The 23749-nt window shown below is 45.8% G+C and overlaps 1 protein-coding gene across 2 annotated transcripts in view; it reads left to right on the top strand.

Annotated features, from left to right (window-relative positions):
• Positions 1 to 23749, top strand: part of NLGN4X (neuroligin 4 X-linked) — a 319875-nt gene that overhangs the window by 1014 nt on the left and 295112 nt on the right. The gene's annotated exons all lie outside the window — the stretch shown is intronic.

Below are 23749 nucleotides of genomic sequence, written 5' to 3'. Positions count from 1 at the left end.
TTGTTGCTTTTGGTTTTTTTTTTTTTCCTCCTTCCTCTCTGCTGGCCTCGTAGAACATGACGGCTGTTGTGATGCACGAAATAACGCACGTGATTGATTAGGACCTGGCTGGGCTTTGCTGGGGAGCGACCCGGGCGCGCCGGAGACCCCGGCTGGACACTCCAATGACGGTAGCTTCGAGCTGTTTCTGCAAAGCTGGGGAGCGGGCTCCGTGCCCCCCTTCTCCCGTGCGTGTGGGTAGGGGGGAGGCGAGCGGCGGAAAGCGGGGGGGGGGGTGTTTTTGCTGCTTCGGGAGCCTCTGGGTCTGGCCTGGACCTTTCCGGGGGCCACTGAGCGGACGCCCGGGCACCAGCCCCGCGCTGCCCGCTGGTCTGCAGGACCACAAAAGTTGGTGGCTGCGGGGACGGGCGCCGGGCGCCCCAGCCCGGGTCTCAGGGGACGCAGACCCCAGTCGGTTCCCGGGAGCAGAGCCCGCAGGACGCACGGCCGGCCGGTGTCCCGGTCTGGGGTGGGGGCAGGGGTCTGGGGAGTCGATGGGGATCTGTGCAGCACCCCGAAAGCCTCGGGCAACCTGGCGAGGAACCCCCATCTCAACGCTCTCGGCCGTCCCGCGCTGCGAATTCCCTCCCGGCCCCCGCTTTCGCGGTCCATTGGTGCCCCCCGCTCACCCCCAACCCCGCGCGGCTCGGCCTGGCCACCCCCGCCCCCCCCGTCCCGCCCCAGTGGGCCAAGCAGGTCGTGGAGATCCGGCCACCCGCTGCTGGAGGCGGGGGCTGGGAGGGGGGGAGCACCACAGGAGGGTGGCCCCCCGGAGCGAGCCGCTGAACTTGAGTCCCGCCCCCTCCCCAAGGCCTCCGCGGCGCCCCCAGCCTGAGCCTGCACCCGCGTGGCCCGACCTGCGGAAGTGCGGGCGGGGGGTGGGGAGCGGGGGGAGGTGTCGCTCGGCCGCAGACCCTGCGGGGGCTCGGGAGTGGGGGGCGGTGGTGGCTGCTCGCGGAGGGCCCGAGGTCCCCGCCCCCACTCCCGACCCCCGGGCCGTCCCCTCCCCCCGCCCTGCCGCGGCTCCCGCGGCCCCCGGTGGTGGTGGCAGCGGCGGCGGCGGCGGCGGGGGGTGGCGCGCAAGCCGGGAGTCCAGGGCGCGGGTGTCTGTGCGCGCGGGGAGCGGGGCCCCGTGCGGCGCGCAGCCCTGGGCCCGGGCGCACCATTCCGCCGCCTGCTCGCCGCCAGACGCGGCGCCCTTTCTGCCCGGGGCGGGGGCGCGCCGAGCCCCGCACCCCTCCCCCCAGGCCCTCGGGGCCCACCTGGGAGCGCGCGTCCCGCCCGGAGGGCGCGGGGCGAGGACGTCCTCCGCAGCCCTCCCGCCCCTTCCCCAGCGCCTTGCTTTTTTACATTTATTTATTTTTTTAAATTTTGGCTGACTGCTTCTTCTGAACCGACCGGCAGGTGCGGGCCTCTTTTTACTTATTTTCCGAGGCACTGGGCTGCTGTTGAGGGGCTGGCGAGGGGAGGGGGCGCAGCAGGCAAGCGCCGGGGACCCGGGGGCGGCGGGGGCCGCGTGCGTCCAGGTTGCAGCTCCGGCCTGCGCCGGGTGAGCGCGCGGACTGGATTAACCCCCCTGCGCCGGCGAGTTTGGGCCCGAGCGAGCACCATGGATCCCCATGTCTCATTTGCACCCAACTTAAGAAATTTGGGGTGAGGGCTGCCGGATGGGGGGCTGTTGAACCCAGCAGGTGCTGTTCTTGCCAGCGCAATCCACAAGGTGGTGGTATGGATTCTTCTTTTCATTGGATTTGATTTTTTTTTTTTTTTTTTCCGCTTCTTATTTGGTCAGTTGATGGTGGTGGGGTGGGGGGGGAGACGGTTTTCTGTGCTCATATCTTATGCTTTTTGAAAGGATCCAGCTCTGGCCAGGCGTCGACATCAAGGGCGCGTCGCATTAACAGTTTCCTGGGGAGAGGTGGGGCGAGCGAGGTCCCTGCCCAGAGTCAGCACTTTACCAGAATTTGAGGGGACGCAGGGAAGGGGGGAAAAAAAAGGCAACCAAAAAGCAGAAAAAAGCAAAGAAAAAGTTTAGGGAGACCTACTTAAGGTGGTGCAGAATTTGCAGCTGGTGTGGGCGTCCTGCAGACAGCATCCGAGTGCCCGCTGAAGACCTTTGTGGGTAGGTAGTATTCCTCAGCCAGACATTAAAGGACCAGGCTATACAGACAGATCTGACTTTCCGTCAGAACAAAGCAACATCAGCCGCTGACAGAGCTCCCCGGTTGGAAGGGAGAGGCTTACCGGTTTCCTAGAGGGTGGCTGAGCCCAGAGAAACGAGCACACTGCACAGAAATCTGCACTTTCCCGGGGGCGGTGGGGAGGCTGGAGAGAGACTGCGTGCCTTTCGTCTGTGCACAGAGGTGAACAGCGATTGTGAAAACCTCAGCATAGACTTCCCTAGGTAGATGGGGCGTAGGAGGGTCGCGGAATTGGCACATGGTTCCATGCATCCCTTATTTCCAGAAAAAAAATTTTTTTTTCGTTTTCTTTTGGTATCTGTCCCCCTATCGAGAACGTAACGATTTCATCGAGGGCTCTGCAACTATATATTTTTTCAGATTGGACTTTCAGTATGGTATTCCCCAAGGAAATGCAGTATATCTGTGGCTCGTGTGTATGCCGTATCTGTGTGTCTGTGGCAGTTTGAAAGAGAATCATCTTTGACATGTAAGAAAATACTCAGGGCCAATTGTAACAGGGGAAAGATTACTTCATCAGTTTTAAATCACCGAATTCAAATGAGACGATGGTTTTCTTGGGAAAATCAGGATGATTTGGAGCAGGAATTTAACGTTAATGGCTGTGCTTTGATGCTATTTCTAGGCTCTGTTGACATATTTTTGGGGGGTAAAGGAATTGTTGCTTTCCTTTGTGTTTTTTCTTTTCTTTTTCTTAAAGAAATAACGCTGAATGTACATTTGGCCTTAAATCCAGTGGTCCAGCTAATTTGTAACCGAAATCTAAGAATAGAAAAGATAACTTGGTAAGTGACTGATGGCTATGTCAGGTGGATAATGCAGGTACACAGCTGTTAGTCGATTTGCATAGATTTGCAAGTGCACGAACTTGAGGATTGTCTAAAGTTCCTTTTGTTTTGCTTTGCTTTGTTTTGTTTTTGGTAGGGAATGTAGACTGGTAAGTGTACGGGGGTTTTTTTCTTTATTTCTGAACTTAGCCTTTTCATTCGGTTTCCTTTGTAGTAATTTGTGGAAAGCTTCTGGTCTCTGCACAAAGATAGCGTGCTTCCTGACTAAGCCTGTTACATTGGTTTCAGAATGTGCAAGCCACTCTTTCAGAACTCTTTAGAATATAATATAGGGCCCTTATGCCCAGAGCACAAAAAAAAAAAAAAAAAAAAAAAAAAAAAGAAAAAGAAAAAGAAAAAGAAAAAGAAAAAAAGCCTAGAGATGGTTCTCTGAAAAGTAAACATTCAGCCACATGGGGTCTGGCCGCTATTTAAGGTGCCGTCATTTTAATTGGTACAACATATTTTAAACATCGAGTTCACGGTTGAGTATTGTCAATGATGCAACTTGTTGATGGGATTTATTTTATTCAAATGCAGTTTCATTATGAAAATATTTTAATACTCTAAACCCTCACTCTGCAGATAGACTTATCTGGTTAAAACATGCTGAAATTCCAAACATGGTGAGAGCTGATTTTACGATGCTGATTTCACGTGTAAAGAACAGATTTTTTTGTGGTATATAAACCAGTCTGTGTTCTTCCTATGGTGTTTTCTGCCTTACGAATGTGTATGACATTCCCAAATGAGAAGAATATGTGCGGGGGTTAGTTTAAATCAGTTGCCTGTTTGTTTTTTGTTGTTGGTTTCTGTTTCTCCTGTGAGAAGAGACGTCGTGTTCTACTTAATCATGTTAAACAATAATAATTACGTTAAGACAGACCGTGCCTCGTATGTAGTAACAACTGACTTCTTAAACATGTCAGCTCCCAGTTTCAAATCAAATGTCCAGCTTTTGCCCAGTCGAGAGAAACTGCAAATCTCCCAAGTTGAAGGCCATGCGCTTCGAGGCAGTTAGGTCATCTGTTGTGTGCTGTGACCATTCATGGGCCACTCACTCAATGAATATTTTCCAGTTTTGTCATTTTTCTCCAAGCAACCTACATTGGGCCGCTCAAAGCCTCCACTGTTCTTTGCTTCGCGGATGGCAGGATGGGAAACCCTTCTTCATTTTTCTTGGGCAGGACAGGATAGCACAGGGGAGCATCGGGAGAAACAAGAGGGACTGCCTACGAGCTTGCCATTTTGCCCTTTATGGCCTTTAGACAAACATGTCGGAGAACCTTTTCTGCCTGCAGTGGTGCTGCTCCACAAACAAGCCAAAAAAGGACTGAGTCAAAGCTCATAAGCCACGTGAATGGAAGGTTGTTCGCCCAGAATAGCCAGTCCAGTTGGGCCTCTCAGCACCCTTGAGACACTGGGTGTTGAGTGCACCTGTCCCAGGTGTCCATGGACCTCCGTGAGCTCTACCTGCCTGTGCAAATTACCCGTTTCCAGAAGGCTGCTCTTTTTTGTTCTTAAACCAACCTCCTTCCTCCCAGAAGCGGTACCTAACGCAAAACAAAGCCAGGCCCCAGCAAACATAAAGTCCATAGTAAGATGAGGTACTGAACTGATTCCACAGGGGAAAAGAGTAATCTGTGTATAATTGGGGGAGGAAACAAGGAAGCATAAAGCCACTAAAGCCTCACTGGAATAAATCTCCAGGAGACAAATCTTTATTCAGAGTAGTGTCAATGCAAGGCCATGTGCTTTCACAGCTGTTTGGAAATAATCCAGGGTTTTGTTTGGGTGGCTTTCTTTAAAATGCATGTTATGTAAAGAGTGGTTTGCCACAGTCACAGAGTGCAGTGTTGGGATCACAACTGGACCTTTCTTGGTCTTGCGTGTTAATATTGGTGAGCACTCTGGTTTCCAGAGGCTAATCCCTGAGGGATGATGAGACCCTGGGTCTTGAAGTTATGTTGCAGGTGTATTTTCCATCGTATTTTATTGTGGTCTGTCCTGTTAGCAAACTCCTAAGTGTACCTCGCGGAATTGCTGACTCTGGGTAAAAGGTTGTCCTAGCGCCTCTCTAGAACTTTCTCGTCTTGCTCACCTGAAACAATATACCCCCTGGTTCCTAACGCCCATTTCCTCCTTTACGCAGCCCCTGGCAAGCACCATCACACTCTTTGCGTCTTCGAATTTGACTGTTTTAGATACCTGTGGGCATCTCCTCCTCTTGGCGCAATTTACGATTTTGTTTCTGGCTAGTTGTGCTTTTTCCGCGTGGGAGGAATGGAGGAGACAGAGAACACGCGTTGGTGGGAGGGGCAGAGAGAGAGAGAGAGAGAGAGAGAGAGGGAGACAGAAGATTCCAAGCGGGCTCAGCTGTGACAGCAGTGAGCCTGATGGGAGGCTCGAGCTCACAAACTGTGAGATCGTGACCTGAGCCGAAGGCAGATGCTCAACAGACTGAGGCGCCCCCAAAAGTGCACTTTCTAAGAGTGTTGAACTTTCCCTGCTTTCTTTCTACAATAAAAAGAAAAGACTTGCTTAGTTTGAAGTTGCATTTCTTGGTAAAGTTTTGAATCCTTTAAGAAAGAAGGAAGGTGGGGAGCCTGGGTGGCTCAGTCAGTTGAGCGTCCAGCTCTTTATTTCCCCTCAGGTCATGGTCCCAGGGTTGTGAGATCAAGCCCCACATCGGGCTCTGTGCTGACTGTGGAGCCTGCTTGGGATTCTGTCTCCCTGTGCTCTCTGAAACAAAATAAAAGTAAAAGAGAACCAAGGTTAATGAAACCGAACGGCAGTGATAGGACGCGGCCCTGTACGTGGATGGTTATTTTTGCAAAGCGTGGAAAGAGGTCTCTTGCTCTGTTCTCATAGCCCTGATGGGATTTGCTCTCCGTGTCGTTTTCCTTGTTTCATATTTCAACGTCACCCGTGTTTGGTTCACAGTTGGGGCCGGGACACATATCCCATTACGTGGATGGTCTGCAGCATTGATCTGTGCTCTCAGAAAGAGTGGTGTGGGTTGTAGACACCACAACGTGACACCATGTGCCTTTATTGTTGTCAAATGTTTCCTACCCAAGTAGAGCTGTGAATGAATGCACTAGGTGGCAAAACGTAGAAACATGCACATTTTTTTTTTATTTTATTTTTTTGACATTTATTTATTTTTGAGACAGAGAAAGCATGAACAGGGGAGGGTCAGAGAGAGAGAGAGGGAGACACAGAATCTGAAACAGGCTCCAGGTTCCGAGCTGTCAGCACAGAGCCCGACGCGGGGCTTGAACTCACAGACCCTCGAGATCACGACCTGAGCCGAAGTCAGACGCTCAACCGTCTGAGCCACCCAGGCACCCCTATTTTTCCTTCTTTGATGTGCACACGAAACAACATACCAGGAGGCAATATGTGATCTTGTCCCATTTTCCGTGCCTTCTCTCCATCATTCACCGAGGGTCAGTCATATTAAAATAGTCATCATGTGAGTTATGTGCAAAGTAGCGCTTGTAACTCCTGGTCATTTGAAAATGAAGGCACTCGTCCATAATCAGCTGGGTTCCTTCAAGTTTTGTCTTATAACTAAAATAATATTCTCTTTAAAAAATTTTTAATGTTTATTATTTTTGAGAGAGAGAGAGAGAGAGACAGACCGTGAGTGGGGGAGGGGCAGAGAGAGAGGGAGACAGAATTCAAAGCAGGCTCCAGGCTCCGAGCTGTCAGCACAGAGCCCGACATGGGGCTCGAACCCACCAACTGTGAGATTGTGACCTGAGCCAAAGTTGGATGCCTAACCGACTGAGCCACCCAGGCACCCCTTGAGTAATATTTTGTAACACTGTATCGATGACCCGTGTCGATGGTGAAAAAATCTATACGATGTAGGTGTGACAGAATGGCACCCCTCAGGGACACTGGTGTCGTAGGTTGTTGCACACTGGGCTGGAGAAGTTGACAGTTGTTTCAAGGACCAGCCCGGACATTCACTTGAAAAGGCTAAACTCATACCCCTATTATCTGCCTCCTAGGATCTCGCACACCTTTCTTTGCTGCCATAGGGCTCTGCTGAGAGACTGTTGCCATTGAAACCTTGTGGCTCAGTTGAACAGCGTTGTATCAGCACAGTAGAGAGACCCAGCGTTCCCCTTAATAAACACGGAGAAGCTCGAAGCCACAACGGTTGTGACACAGATCTTAGTCTCTTTCTGGTCTTGGCTCCCTCCTTGGCACTCTCCTGCCACATGGTGTGTTCATTCACAGTGCACCTACCGGGAAGCCCCGACAAATCCCCGTAGACATCCGCAGCAGGGGTGAATGAGTGCGGGAGCCAGGGTTTGTCCTGGCTTCTCACTACACCACCCTGCACGGGTTCTTGTAAAATAGGATTACGCTACTTTACGAGACAGGAAACACACTGAAGTCCCCAACACATCAGGACACTTACGGACACAACATAACTACAATCTGTTTCTTACATAGAATAGTTTTTGTTTTTGTTTTTTTTTTAAGTTTATTCATTTATTTTGAGAGAGAGAGAGAGAGAGAGAGAGCGAGCGAGCAGGGGAGGGGCAGAGAAGGAGAGACAGAGAATCCCAACCAGATCCCACACTGTCAGCCTAGAGACCAACGTGGGACTCAAACCCATGAACCGTGAGATCGTGACCTGAATTGAAATCAAGAGTCGGACGCTTAACTGACTGCACCACCCAGGCGCATAAAATAGTCGTATTGGCAAATTGTATGTAGAAACTGTCCAGCGTTTAACTAACCAAACTTCATTTAAATATGTATATAATTACTAGCATATGATCGTATATGTACTAGTTATGATTGTACTCTAGAGAAATGAAGTTGGCATTCTTGTGTTTCCATTTCAAGATAGATTTATAAATGTATATACAGTCATCTAATTGTACTTAGACGCTATCCATTTATATAATTATATTTATATACGATTTATGTAATTGACGAAATCCTCTAAATTTGTTATAATTCAATGGAAAGCTTTTATATACTTAACTTTTTTAGATCTATAGGTATATACAATTATGTGTTTTATGATTTTATATAAACACATAGCCTACGTGATAAATTAATCTATGAACATTTCATGTAAACATATACTACATGTATCGATCTAGGCAAATACGCAGTCATGCGTTTTGCAGAACAATGAGTCGTAAATGGTAAGTAGCTTTCCAGGCTGGCCCATGGTATCTGCATTTAACGGTCCACAGAAACTATAGCTTCGCGATGAATTACTGTTGATGTGCTGGCTAGCATATTGCAGTGCTCACAGGAATGTAATTAATTGGTACTTAGTGTGCTTTTGTGAACCATTTGGGACCTCTTATGTCAGTGGGAACATGTGGCAACCCGTGTATCTTTCCTGCCTGGATACAGGCAATGTCTGCTCCCACCAGGAGAGACTGAGAGCACCTGAAAGTAATGTAACGTTAGGTGTCGACTGTACTCAAAATGAGAACCAAAAATACCTTAAAAAAAACCGAGACTCTCTCCGAGGTTGTGTGGAGGTCAGCAGGAAAGAGCGCCAGGGCACGTTGGTGACCGTCGTGGGCAAGGACAGCCTCTGTGTATCCCTGTGCCCACTGTGGGATAGGTTCTCTTGACCTGGTCTCTTGCCTGGCCTTGCTCACGATGAAAAATCAATACGGGAGGCTCGGGAATGGGGGAAGTCTTTACGCTGGCAGGAAAGAAATGGAGTGACTAAGGGATTTTCGTGATTTTCTGGAAACTGGCTTCTCCCTGCCGCAGACGTTTGGTTTTGTTTTGGTTGACCTATTTCGTTGAGCACGTCCTATGTGCCAGTTACAGGCGTGGGCGTAAGTTAGTGCCAGTAGCGAAGAGATGAATTTGGGAATATACGTACGCTCAAAACCCCGAGTGCGGGTGCTCACAGTAAAGTTATGAAGGGCTTTGGTTCATGGATGTATATCACCTCTGCCATTTTCTGGTGTTATTATGGGTCCCTTCCTCCCTGGCTTTCTTCTGTTTGGGTGAGTGAGGAGAACTCACTGGTCTTTAAAGGGCTGAAGGAATAATAAAGGTAACCAGATAAGAAGAATGCATCCAAGCATCAGAAAAGAGTAGCAAATGTTAGTGGCAAAGAATTCTATGACAATTTGATAGAATTCTTCACATGCTATATGTGTGGGGCTTTTCATCTTGAGCAATATATAATATGTTGGAGAGAAATATGTATATAATATATATTTAGAAATTATATATATTTTAGAAAGAAATATATAGAATATATATTTTTAGAGGGAAATGTATAATGTATATTTTAGAGAGAAATATATATAATATATGTATTTTAGGGAGAAATGTAACATATATTAGAAATCTATATCATCCTGAGCAACATATAATCTATATGTTATATAGATTAGAAATGTATATTTCTAATATATATTCAGATATATATATTAAATCTATATTTACACAAATATATACATTATATATATATATTTTTTTTTTAAGAGAAAGAGATAGCACGAGCGGGGGAGAAGGGCAAACAAAGAGACAGAGAGAGAATCCCAACACAGGGCTCAAACCCATGACCCTGGGATCATGACTTGAGCTGAAATCAAGAGTCAGATGCTCAACCGACTGAGCCACCCTGGCTCCCCTTGGCTGGTTATAGTTTTAAAAGCTGTCAAACCTGTGTTTATAAAACACTGATTTATATTTTACTACATTCTGTGAGTAATACATACATACAACAGATTACGTTGACTCAACCAAGAATTGAGTGCTCCTGAGATATTTTCTGTCGTCTCAGATGGTTGTGTTGATGCATGGTCATTGAACTGCCCTTGTTGATCCCAGCCAATTCCTTATGGTCCTTATAAAAGTCAATTGGCGATAGTTAGGTATTTTGCATTCCGAAGGCAAGAAAAATACCTTGAATCCTAATGTACTTGAGTCTCAGAGATTTAAAAAAATCACAGATAATTGTGTCATATTCTACCACCCTTCATATAATCTATTTTTTTCTACCATGTTAGATCTGTGAACTTCATGAACCAGCCTTGAAAACAGACAACATCAGTCATGGGCAAGCTGGCCTTGCTTGTAGATTACATAGTCCCAGAGAAAGATTTTTTTTTTGTGGTGATTGTTTTCAAAACACATGCAAACATTATAGCAATGGGTGTGGGAAGAGCTCCCAGTCAGGGATCCTCGGTTAAGGAGGATCCCAGATCAGCTAATTTTGGAGAACCTCACATGTCGTAGCCCACACTTGACTTTGACCCTGGAGACCAGCACATCTGAGGACTTGAGAACCCTCACGCTAGTGGATTCAGGGACGTGCCAGATGGTTTGAGATTCTTTGTAATGAGTTCCACCCAAATTACATAACTGCAATCACAGAACTCTATCGAGTATCCTTGCATTATATTTTATTGGCAGAGCACAAAGAAAAACAAAGGCAATCTAAAGTTCCTGGAGACTGTTTAAATTGCCAGGGCCATCTGGAGAAATGAACTTGGTATTCTTTTTCCCCTACGTTATATTTATTTATTCAGTATCTGTTGAAGGCTAACAAGTAGGAAGATAAAGAAGACTATGTTGTTTGTTTTTTGTTTATTATCCATATGACAAGGCCATTTTGTACCTCGTTAGAAGTAAAAAAAAAAAAAAGTGTGTGTGGGGTGGGTGGAAACAGTAAAACATGAGCCATGGTCTTATGATGAAGAACACAGAAGTTTTATATCCAAATCTCCCTTCTAGTGTGTGTGTGTGTGTGTGTGTGTGTGTGTGTGTGCACGCGTGCGCATGTGTGTTTAATCTCTCACATCCTGTGTTCAGTGTTCAGGAAAATAGTAGCTTAATGGAGTTCTCATAAGTCTTTCTCACGTAGTTAATAGCAAAATCACCAGGGCCATAGAGCTTAAATATTAGCAATTTGGTTCCGTTTATAATTTCCAGACAAGGACGGTATACTGCCACACTTCAGCTACTTTAACAGGACAAAGTCCTGGAGTTGTACAAACAGGTGAATTTGTTCCATACGGGATGGGGAGGTGACCCGGAGCTTTGGCGAAAAGAAGGCTGCCTGGCCTAGGGCATTTCTGGGAGACACCTGTGTCCCAGTCGTAAGCCATCAGGCTGGATCTCTGTGCTGCAGAAGCATCAGTGTGCATATGCGTGTTGTCAACCCCACACGTGCCGAGCTCCTGGTGTGGGAAGAGCCGGGATAGCTTAGATTGCAGTACAGAGAATTATTTGGAATTGATGTCATGAGAGAGTCAGAATCACTGAACAGTCGACATTTGGAAAACTAAAAAAAAAATACAAATGCAAAAAAACTTAGCCCCATAAGGCCAAAATGTTACTTTGGATTCATCTTTGTCTTATTAGTACAGAGAGTTTAGGATGAACAGCAGAAATGTACCCCAGGAGCCAAGGCAGGACCGTGAAGCAGACCCAGAGAGAAAATTTACGATACACGCAAGCGAAGTCATAGTTAAATGGGCAGAGTTGGGGAGTACGGTAGACCCCCGCCCCCCAGCCTCATCCCTGGTTTCCCTTCCTGCGGGGTCAGTTACCCGCCGTCTCTTATGTGGTCGCGTTGGTGCACCTGCTGACCCGGTGTCAGAAGGTCGGTACCTCGTGCCTCGTGGGGTCACAACACCGGCAACCTTCACCTCGCCTCATCCGCGGGCATGTTGTCTTCTCCCCTCATCGCAACAGGAGGGTGAGTCCAGAACAATAAGATGTTCTGAAGAGAGACGGGGCGGCAGGGTGGCTCAGTCGGTTAAGCGTCCGACTTCGGCTCAGGTCATGATCTCATGGTGGGTTCTGTGTCTCCCTCTCTCTGCCCCTCCCCCCCAAAATAAATATTAAAAAAAGGAGAGATTTTTGAGAGGCAGTCACATAACTTTGATTACAGTATATTATTAGAATTGTTGTGTTGTATTCTGAGTTATCGTTATTCTCTTCTGCGCCTGTTCATCAGTTACCCTGGCGTATGTAGGGTTCACTACCATTTGTGGTTTCAGGCATCTGCTGGGGGGTTCGCGAAGCGTCTCCCCAACAGAACAGGGGGGACCCCTGTCTCAAGCCGGGGCTCTAGAAGGGGAGAGCAGAAAGTGGAGAAACCTGAATTAGTTAAAGCGCGAAACACAGCCACGTGGAAAGCCGAGGGAGGCAGGGGAATCGTAGACGGTTCAAAACAGCGCCATCAACTGAACTATAAAGCCGTAAAGTCGGAAGGTAGTCACAGTTTGTCATGTGGGAAAAATACCATCTCAGCCAAACACTCTGACCGTTTAGGTCCGTAGTGGAAACAAAACGGTAGCATAGTATGAGGACAAACTAGTTCGGGCGTTGCTTCACTTAAAGTTTGCGTGAAGGTCTTTTCATGATGATTCCGTCCGCCGACAGCTTCTCAGGTCATGTCCGCCAGGTTATGTGATAATTATATTGATTGAAAGTCTCCTTGAATGACTGACAAGAAGCAGATAACTCGAATTTATCAAATTGGCATTAAGTGCCATCAATAAGCATATGCATCAGCTTCAAAACACAATGAATCCAGTCACATCCAAATTAACAAGAGACTGTTTAGTTTTATGAATGTACAACATATGTACTGATATTTTATATGTATATGATATATAACATATTCCGTGTTGGTTTTATATATATAAAAATATATAATGACATGCGTATTTTGTAATATACAACTTACATGTATGCTGATATTTTATATATATGAAATACATAGTTTGTACATATAAAACATATATAAAATAAAAATTATACAAAATGATAGCATTCATATGTAAATACACAAATATATATCAGCATATATATAATTTATATGTATCGCTATACTTTAAGCATATAAATTATGTAAATACGCATATATTTTTACATATGTATACATAATTTACTTTCTATTGGGAAACCTATCTTTCTGAAGTTGTTTTAGTATATGTGCTGACAAAGTGAGCATTTTGTGAAGATTTGTATTCAATTTTTTAAAAAGCTTATTTATTTTTGAGAGAAAGAGACAGAGTGCCAGCAGGGGAGGAGCAAAGAGAGGGAGACACAGAATCCGAAGCAGGCTCCAGGCTCTGAGCTGTCAGCACAGAGCCCCACGCGGGGCTCCAACCCACAAACTGTGAGATTACGAGCTGAGCTCAACTCGGATGCTCAACTGACTGAGCCACCCAGGTGCCCCTGCATTTATTAAAAAAAAATTTTTTTTTAATGTTTTTCACTTTTGAGAGACAGAACGTGAGTGTGGGAGGGGCAGAGAGAGAGGAAGACACAGAATCCAAAGTAGGCTCCAGGCTCTGAGCTGTCAACACAGAGCCCCATGCAGGGCTGGAACCCACCAACAATGAGATCATGACCTGAGCCAAAGTCGGACAGTTAACCAACTGAGCCGCCCAGGCGCCCCCGTGGAGGTTTTGAAAAGACAGAAAGTAGTGTGCATTCCGTAATATCATAACCGAGTTAGTAAAAAATTCAAATGCGCCGTTTATATTGACAAAATTGGATTGCTACAATTCTGTCGCACTCCATCTTTCCAAGATACGGGTTTCCCTTGTCTGTGTTTTGGGGTTTCCCTGGTCTGTGTTTTGCACGTAGCGTAAGGGTGAGACGCCTAGAAAGGCAGCCAGGAACCCCCCAGCAGACCACACCTGTTCCCAGTGGTGGTCGTAGCAAGTGGCCACCTGTGGTGGGTGAGTCAGGGGCTCTCACCTGAGATGCTCACCTGGGCAGGTCAGATTGCAACATGCACCTCCCCTTCCTCCTCTCCTCCTCCTCTGCTCTGATATCCTTTCAGACCTGCTGGAGTTTGCAAGGACTGTTATCCTCTCTTCAAATTAAGAACAGTGTTCAAGTAGACACTCTGTAAGTTTTTTGGCTATTTCGGTTTGTTTTCTCCGTTTTTTGGTGTGGGGGACGGCATGCAATGACTCTAGAAACCTGTACGTTCTTATCCACTTTTAATCCGGGGAATATAACAATGTGCTTACACGACTATTAAATTGCCTGTATCAAATACAAGGTATACTTTGTCGGGATATCCGTGATAAAAGGAGAAAGTCATTTAGAGCCACCGTTTTTGTTAAGACTTGAAAGAAACTGAACAAATGTGGGCATTCCCTTATTGACATGGGTAGAAACGGAGTCACAGGGAGCTTCTGGGATTGATCCAGACTGCACACAGCTGGTCAGTACTTTAAAAAAGTTTTTTTTTTAACGTTTATTTATTTTTGAGACAGAGAGAGACAGAGCATGAACGGGGGAGGGTCAGAGAGAGGGAGACACAGAATCTGAAACAGGCTCCAGGCTCTGAGCGGTCAGCACACAGCCCGACGCGGGGCTCGAACTCATGGACGGCGAGATCATGACCTGAGCCGAAGTCGGACGCTTAACCGACTGAGCCACCCAGGCGCCCCCCTTTTTTTTAAATTTTTTTTAACTGGTCAATACTTTTAAACACTTGTTACCAAATGAAGGTGAACTAGGTGAAGCTTTGGACCTTGGTATATTTCTGTTTACAGACTCATCATAGGGGTTCACAGAACAAAGCACCCGATGTCCAATGACCGTGTTCCAGCCCATTTTTCTTATCTGTGCAGCAGAAATTTAACAGGGTAAATTGTGTTGATGACAGGTGTCAGGGGAGGAAGCAGCAGAAGTAAAAAAAAAAAAAAATCTCTAAAATGGGAAGCAACGCTTGTTAACGTGGAGACAGCCTTTTACCTTCACCCAAGTTTAGAGATAAGCAGAGGGCCCTAGGGGCAAAAAGAGCTCTTGTCACACTGAGGGCTTTGCATGACCTCTGTACGTTCCCCAACCCGGAGGTGACCCCCTGAAATCTCTTAGTTTTTTAAAATGAAATCTGATTAACACACATCCTGTTAGTTTCAGGATCACAGCATTGATCCGAAATTCTGGATATTACTCAGGGGTCCCCGCACCACCCTGTCACAATATCATTGACAATATTCCCTGTGCTATGCTTTTCATCTCCGTGACTTGGATTTTATTTATTTCTTTTTTAAATTGTTTAAATGTTTATTTCTTTGGAGAGAGAGAAAGAGACAGAACACGAGTGTGGGAGGGGCAGAGAGAGAGGGAGACACAGAATCCAAAGCAGGCTCCAGGCTCTCAGATGTCAGCACAGAGCCCAACGCGGGGTTCGAACCCACGAACCGTGAGATCGTGACCTGAGCCGAAGTCAGATGCTTAACCAACGGAGCCGCCCAGGCGCCCCTCACAGGCAGTCTCTTCAACACGGGGAAATCTGTATGCTTATGTAGACTCATCCATATCCGAGAGCAGACGGACCCCACGGGAAACCGGGATCAGGGTAAGAAGTGACTGGCTTGCAGGCTGAGCCTGGTACGTTTTGGGTGATGGTTTGTGGTAATGTGCACCCGAGGGGCCCGGAGAGCCCTAGCGCCCCAGCCTTTGCGGAGATGCTTTGTGAGTACCTGAGGATTCATTACTGTTGGACACGCACCTCCACCGCTGTGTCGGGGACCCTGCGTGTTCTGCACAAAGATCAGCAGCCCCGAGCTCCGCGTACAGCTCTCTCTTTCTGCTTCAGACGCTCGCGATTTTCCCACGATGCTTTCATGCAGAAGCACTGGAAACAAATCCTCTGTCATTTCAGTGAGAGGCATCTTAAAATTGTAATTTTGTTGTTCCTGCTTTTATCCAGCGGGGCTCTGATGCCACCGGGTTAGCGGCTGATTATTCCACTGGATGGAAAATTTCCGTTGTAGGAAGCTGGCCGACCGCCCCCTGGATTACGGTGCTCGTCCCTTCATGCTTATAGGTTGACTGATTGGATGCAATATAACCTTTTTTATTTTTATTTTTTCCTTTAGGACATTTTTGCAATAGTGTTTTCATTTTTTTTTAATTAAAAAATTTTTAATGTTTATTTATTTTTATTTATTTATTTTTTTAAATATTTTTTTTTCAACGTTTATTCATTTTTGGGACAGAGAGAGACAGAGCATGAATGGGGGAGGGGCAGAGAGAGAGGGAGACAGAGAATCGGAAACAGGCTCCAGGTTCTGAGCCACCAGCCCAGAGCCTGACGCGGGGCTCGAACTCATGGACCGCGAGATCGTGACCTGGCCGAAGTCGGACGCTCAACCGACTGCGCCACCCAGGCGCCCCTATTTATTTTTGAGAGAGAGACAGAGCACGAGCAGGGGAGAGACTGTGAGAGTAAGACACAGAATCTGAAGCAGGCTCCAGGCTCTGAGCTGTCAGCACAGAGCCCAGTGTGGGGCTCGAACCCACAAACCTTGAGATCGTGACCTGAGCTGAAGTCTGACGCTTAACTGACTGAGACATCCAGGCGCCCTTCCTAATTTTTTTTTTTTTAAGTTAGTTTATTTTGAGACCCAAGAGAGACCACTAACAGGGGAGGGGCAGAGACAAAGAGAGAATCCCAAGCACAGAACCTGATGCAGGGATCAAACTCTGAACTGTGAGATCATGACCTGAGCCGAAGTCGGACGATTAAGCAACTGAGCCACCCAGGTGCCCCAATACTGTTTTTGTTTTTAAAAATAAACTTTAGGGGTGCCTGGGTGGCTCAGTCAGCTAAGTGTCCGACTTCAGCTCCGGTCATGATGCCTCGTTCGTGGGTTTGAGCCACATCAGGCTCTGTGCTGACAATGCGTAGCCTGCTTGGGATTCTCTCTCTCTCTCTCTCTCTCTCTCTCTCTCTCTCTCTCTCCTCTCTCTGTGCCTCCTGCATTCAGGCTGTCTCTCTCTCTCTCTCTCTCAAAATAAATAAAACAAACATTAAAAAAGTGACCTCATGCTCTTAACCCATGATGTGGGTTTTGGTATAAAATTTTAATAGGCATGTCGGTGGTTGTCACTTAAATACATCTTAAGAAGTATTCTTTTTTGAATTCTGGTGACTGGGTCCCCTTTATGAATAACACATAAGCACATGGTTGCCTTTTCAAGGAGGTGTGTTTTTCAAGGTATACAAGTGAGATGGAATGATTAATCATATTGGCATGTGTCTTATCTATTGTAAACTCTGATATTACCCTAACCTGAGAGCACAAAATCCACATTCTCAGCTTCTAGCGCTTACTGTGTGGTCATGTCCCCGAACCAAAACTCTGTAACCATTAAACACGGACTCCCCACTCTGAAGCCCAGTCCCTCATGACAACTGTCAAACTTTCTGTCTCTCAATTTGACTATTGTACGTTCCTCATGTAAGTGGAATCATAGAATATTTGTCATTTTGTGTCTGGCATTTTTCACTTACCACAATGTCTTCAAGGTTCATCCCTGCTGTGACATATGCCACAATTTCCATTTTAAGGCTCAGTGATACTCCATTGTATGTACACACCACATTTTCTTTGCCCATTAGTTGAGATGGCTTTATTTTTATTAGAGAGGAGGAAAATAAAATATACATTCCTTTCTGTGCTTGCACTGTTGATAAGGAAGAGAAGCCGTGTACTGATTTTTTATCAATATATATACTTTCCTACCCTTTCTGCATTAGCTCTTTTTTAATTAATTTATTATTTAATTTACATCCAAGTCACTTAGCATATGGAGCAACAATGATTTCAGGAGTAGATTCCTTAATGCCCATTATCCATTCTGCCCATCCCCCCTCCCACGGCCCCTCCAGTAACCCTGTGTTTGTTCTCTGTATTTAACAGTCTCTTCTTCTGTTTTGTCCCCTCCTTGTTTTTATATTATTTTGCTTCCCTTCCATTATGTTCATGTGTTTTGTATCTTAATGTCCTCATATGAGTGAAGTCATATGGTACTGTCTTTCTCTGTTTAAATTCGCATAGCATAATACCCTCCAGTTCCATCCACGTAGTTGCAAATGGCAAGATTTCATTCATTTTGATTGCCGAGTAATACTCCATTGTGTGTGTATGTGTATATATATATACATTTTCTTTTATCCATTTTCTTTATCCATTCAGCCATCGATGGCCATTTGGGCTCTTTCCATACATTGGCTATTGTTGATAGCGCTGCTATAAACATGGGGGTGCATGTGTCCCTTTGAAACAGCACACCTGTATCCCATGGATAAGTGCAGTTGTGCAGTTGCTGGGTCGTAGGGTAGTTCTATTTTTAGTTTCTTGAGGAACCTCCACACTGTTTTCCAGAGTGGCTGCACCAGCTTGCATTCCCACCAACAACGTAAAACAGATCCTCTTTCTTCGCATCCTCGCCAACATCTGTTGTTGCCTGATTTGTTAATGTTAGCCATTCTGACAGGTGTGAGGTGGTATCTCATTGTGATTTTGATTTGTATTTCCCTGATGATGAGTGGTGTTGAGCATTTTTTCATGTGCCTGTTTGCCATCTGGATGTCTTCTGTGGAGAAGTGTCTATTCATGTCTTTTGCCCATTTCTTGACTGGAGTGTTTGTTTTTTGGGTGTTGAGTTTGACAAGTTCTTTATAGATTTTGGATACTAACCCTTTATCTGATACATCATTTGCAAATATTTTCTCCCATTCTGTCGGTTGCCTTTTAGTTTTGCTGATTGTTTCCTTCGCTATGCAGAAGCTTTTTATTTTGATGAGATCGCAGTAGTTCATTTTTGCTTTTGTTTCCCTTGCCTCTGGAGACGTGTTGAGTAAAAAGTTGCTGCGGGCGAGATCAAAGAGGTTTTTGCCTGCTTTCCCCTCGAGGATTTTGATGGCTTCCTGTCTTCCGTTTAGGTCTTTCATCCATTTTGAGTTTATTTTTGTGTATGGTGTAGGAAAGTGGTCCAGGTTCATTTTTCTGCATGTTGCTGTCCAGTTTTCCCAGCACCACTTGCTGAAGAGACTATCTTTATTCCATTGGATATTCTTTCCTGCTTTGTCAAAGATTAGCTGGCCATACATTTGTGGGTCCATTTCTGGCTTCTCTATTCTGTTCCATTGATCTGAGTGTCTGTTCTTGTGCCAGTACCATACTGTCTTGATGATTACAGCTTTGTAGTACAGCTTGGAGTCCAGGATTGTGATGCTTCCTGCTTTGGTTTTCTTTTTCAAGATTGCTTTGGCTATTTGGGGTCTTTTCTGGTTCCATACAAATTTTAGGATTGTTTGTTCTAGCTCTGTGAAGAATGCTGGTGTTATTTTGATAGGGATTGCTCAAGGAGCTTCCTAAAGACTGTGTTTTTCCTTATAGAGAAGGAGTAGGATTTTCCAAAATCTCTGTAACCTGAGACTGCATATTCTGGAGAACGCCCTTGGAAAACAAGGATACTGAGAAAATGATAATAGTTTTAGGTGTGGTCAAGATACAATGGCTATGTTAAAAAAAAAGAGTCCTGGAGCGTCTGGGTGGCTCAGTTGGTTAAGCGTCCTACTTCAGCCCAAGTCATGATCTCACGGTGTGTGAGTTCGAGCCCCGCATTGGGCTCCGTGCTGACAGCTCGGCACCTAGGACCTGCTTCGGATTCTGTGTCTCCCACTCTCTCTGCCCTTCCCCTGCTCACGTTCTCTCTCTGTCTTAAAAATAATGTTTAATGTTTATTTATTTTTCTTAGTATCCTCATTTTCCAAGTCATAAAAGTAAAAAAAAATGATTTTTTAATATTTTGCTAACTCACACAAGGGCTATGCCTGACACCAGGTTGGTTTGTGTTTTGAATTTCTTTTCATCGATCTGCCTCCCGCCCTTTACTCTTCATTGCAAAGTCTCGTTGAAGAAACTGCTATTTCTATGTATCCTATGGGAAAGTAGGTTATGGCATCAGCAAAATGTAGTACTCAAGTTATTTTTAAAGGAACATGGGCGTTCTCCGGAATACGCAGTCTCAGGTTACAGGCTCCTTATGGGGTAAGCTTGAGTGGCCTGAGAAAGTGTCCCCAGCCCCCAAAGAGGAGGCTGCATGAATACAGCTAGGTGTGTGTGTTGGGGGGGTTGGTAGGGGGCTCTGTGGGTTTCCTACACCTCCCGTTTTCCGGTTCCCAACAAACTCAGAGTGTGGAGGAGAGTCTGTGAGAAAGAGAGTTCCAAGGTAGCCTTTGCTTCATCATTCATCACACACACAAACACACATGTGCAATTTTTCCCTTGCCGACTCCCACTCAACCAGACAAAAAAGGAGCGATGTCACGGACACATCTGTAGCCGGCCATTCTTACGGGTTTATTTTATCCTTCCCCCTCCCCCCTTTATTGAGACATGATTCACTGTGTAAGTGTAAGGGGTACCTGTTGATTTGAAATACTTTTAAGTTGCAGCATGATTACCAACACAGAGTAAGCTAAGTCTCCATCTGGTCACCTAGTTACCGTTTCTTTTTTGGTGGACAGATATTTAAGATTTAGTCTCAACAGTTTTCAAGTATAGAATGCATTATTGTTCCCTATGCATACAATATTGTGTATTAGATTTGCATAAACATTCACCTCCTAACTGGATATTTAGCCTCTGCTACCAGCATTCCCCCCCCCATTCCCTCCCTCCCGACCCCCCCCCCCTTCCTCCCCTTCACCCCTGGGAACCACACACTACTCTCCCCTCCTAACGTCATCTCATCCTTCACTGTAATAGTAACATAGGGCCTTTGCAGAAATGGCTGCATGTTTGAAAGCAGTGATGCATATTACATGTGTAACTTGTAAAGCGAAATGAAAGGAATGACTCACCCACCTTTCAGAAGGATGGTTGTGCTGGAAGGAGCCGGGTGTGCCCCACGCACTGGTGTGTGCATGTGTGTGTGCGCTTAACAAACGCAAACTTCTGTAACGTACGTGATAGTAAGTAGAAGATCATGCCGGTTGATTAGAAAAAGGATGCGTTGAAGTTGCAAGACTTGTAGGATACATGAAACACGACTCGATCGACTCATATGTTGCGGGAATACATCCCTCTTACAAAGATCTATTGCCCTTGGCACCATTGATACTGGGGCTGGATAATTCTTTGTTGCACATGACTTCCCTGAGCATGGTTGATGTTTCCCTGGATCCCTGGCCTCCAGCATCTAGATGTATATCTCTTCCCAGCTGTGACCATCAAAAATGTCTCCAGACGTTGCCAGATGTCCCCTGGGGGTTAAAATCCCTCCCATTTAAGAACCTGTCACCAAATGAGGTGTGCCCATGCCTGATTTTACACAGGGGATTTCATTCTCTTTGGGGTTTTGGTGGCCTTTTAGGTGTGCTGGGCGTGACCGGAAGAACGGGGACAAACAGGACAATGAGAGGCCATATCCATGTGTTCCTTGAAGCTTTTTCGTAACAAGAATAGACTGTATGAGTTGTATCCGTGGTAATGAGAATTAGGTTGATGTTTGGGGACAGCCATGATAAAGCACTTTATCGAAAAGGAAGATAGAACTGAGGTTTGTAAGTGAGAGCTTTGGAGAAAATAAAAAGAATAAAGAAAATCCTTGATAGGCATCGTTGAGAACAGAGGACAGAATAAAATGCAGCTAGCTTATCTAACACTGGGCAGAGCCATCTTGCAAATGGAAACGCTTTAGATGGGAAGACGGTATATGAACGCCTGGCACATAGAATAGTATACTGTGCCGTGGATTCACACAAACGGGTGAGTGCCCTCACTCGTTTACAACTCACATCCGTGGAAAACACACGCACAAAAATGTGCTGCACAGAAAATTAAATCTAAGACCCATGGAAGATGGTGTTGTATTTTCTGAGCCGTTACATTGGTTGGTTAAAATTAGATTCTCCAACAAAATAAGAAGTTTTAATAACGTGTGAGTGAATACGAAATGAATTTGTGTGGAAAAATGTGTGTTGAAGAGAGGTCGTTATCAGCCTCAGAGATTCACAATTCGTGTCACCAACCCAGGAGATTGCAGACGTAAGATTTGTCATAAGTGTCTTCATCGTGGGTTATCTTGTGTGATCGTTTTAAATTTCTATAAGACATAGCTGCCTTTTACATTCTCATGATAAAAAGATTCGGTAAAGCCAGTTGCTTTTATTCGGATAGTAATAAAACAGCAGTGTGTTGCTACATTTCAAGTCCACATACCTAGTTTCTAAAAGTCTGAATGATAACACAGCTGGTTCTTAACAGTTTAATTCTGTAACGTTGGGATGTGGGGGTACGCGCCGGTCTTTTTTGGTACATATTTCAGCATTTACATTTGCTACGATAAGTATTTCATTGCCTTCATTGAATAGTTCCTAAATGTGTACGTTTTTCCTTGTCTCCCTGTTTAAAACTTGGGTGATATTTTTGAAAGGCTGATGCCACGCGTGAAATATTCAAACTAACCAATACCGCAGTTTTACAGTAAGTTTTTGGTTCCATGAGGAAAGAAGCAAATAAACGAGGCTCCGAGAAAATACAAGAGAAAAGGGAAAGTCCACTTACTATGCAGAATTTGATGTCTGGAGACAAATTACTCCCACCTACAATTTGGTTCCAGTGTGGGTGTGTGTGTGTGTGTGTGTGTGTGTGTGTGTGTGTGTCTGAGAGAGAGAGAGCAGTTTTCTCCTTCTGTTTGCTCCATATTTAACACTAGAAATTCAAGGAAAAACACCCTGAATCCAACCGTATCATTTTAGAAATAAACCAAACGTTGTGGATTGAATTGTGTCTCCCAAAATGATACAGTGAGGTCCTAACACGCAGCACCTCCCAAGGTGACCTTATTTGGAACAAAGTTCTTTGCAGATGTAGTTAAGAGGAGATCAGTCACGGGGCCCCTGGGTGGCTTGGTCGGTTAAGTGTCCAACTTTGGCTCAGGTCAGTGGAGTACGTATTCTACAAGGCGTGCCCATCAAACATTCCCAAAAGAGGATGGAATCACAGACCTTAGGAATTGGGAATCTTACATTCCAGTAGAATCCCACGGTTCATGGGTTTGATCCCCACATTGGGCTCTGTGCTGACAGCTCAGAGCCTGGAGCCTGCTTCGGATTCTGTGTCTCCCTCTCTCTGTGCCCCTCCCCCATTCGCACTCCGTCTCTCTCTCTCTCTCTCTCTCTCTCTCTCTCTCTCCCTCAAAAATGAATAAACGTTTAAAGAAATTAAAAAAAATTTTTTTTTCAACGTTTATTTATTTTTGGGACAGAGAGAGACAGAGCATGAACGGGGGAGGGGCAGAGAGAGAGGGAGACACAGAATCGGAAACAGGCTCCAGGCTCTGAGCCATCAGCCCAGAGCCTGATGCGGGGCTCGAACTCACGGACCGTGAGATCGTGACCTGGCTGAAGTCGGACGCTTAACCGACTGCTCCACCCAGGCGCCCCTAAAGAAATTTTTTTTTTTAATTTTTTTTTTCAACATTTATTTATTTTTGGGACAGAGAGAGACAGAGCATGAACGGGGGAGGGGCAGAGAGAGAGGGAGACACAGAATCGGAAACAGGCTCCAGGCTCTCTGAGCCATCAGCCCAGAGCCTGATGCGGGGCTCAAACTCACGGACCGTGAGACCGTGACCTGGCTGAAGTCGGACGCTTAACCGACTGCACCACCCAGGCGCCCCTAAAGAAATTTTTTTTTTTTTTTTAATTTTTTTTTTTTTTTTTTTTTTTTGGGACAGAGAGAGACAGAGCATGAACGGGGGAGGAGCAGAGAGAGAGGGAGACACAGAATCGGAAACAGGCTCCAGGCTCCGAGCCATCAGCCCAGAGCCTGACGCGGGGCTCGAACTCACAGACCGCGAGATCATGACCTGGCTGAAGTC

The sequence above is a fragment of the Prionailurus viverrinus genome, chromosome X (assembly GCF_022837055.1).
Source record: "Prionailurus viverrinus isolate Anna chromosome X, UM_Priviv_1.0, whole genome shotgun sequence".
Taxonomy (NCBI): domain Eukaryota; kingdom Metazoa; phylum Chordata; class Mammalia; order Carnivora; family Felidae; genus Prionailurus; species Prionailurus viverrinus.
The sequence above is the reverse complement of the archived record's forward strand: the minus strand, read 5'-3'. Positions and strand labels throughout refer to the sequence as shown.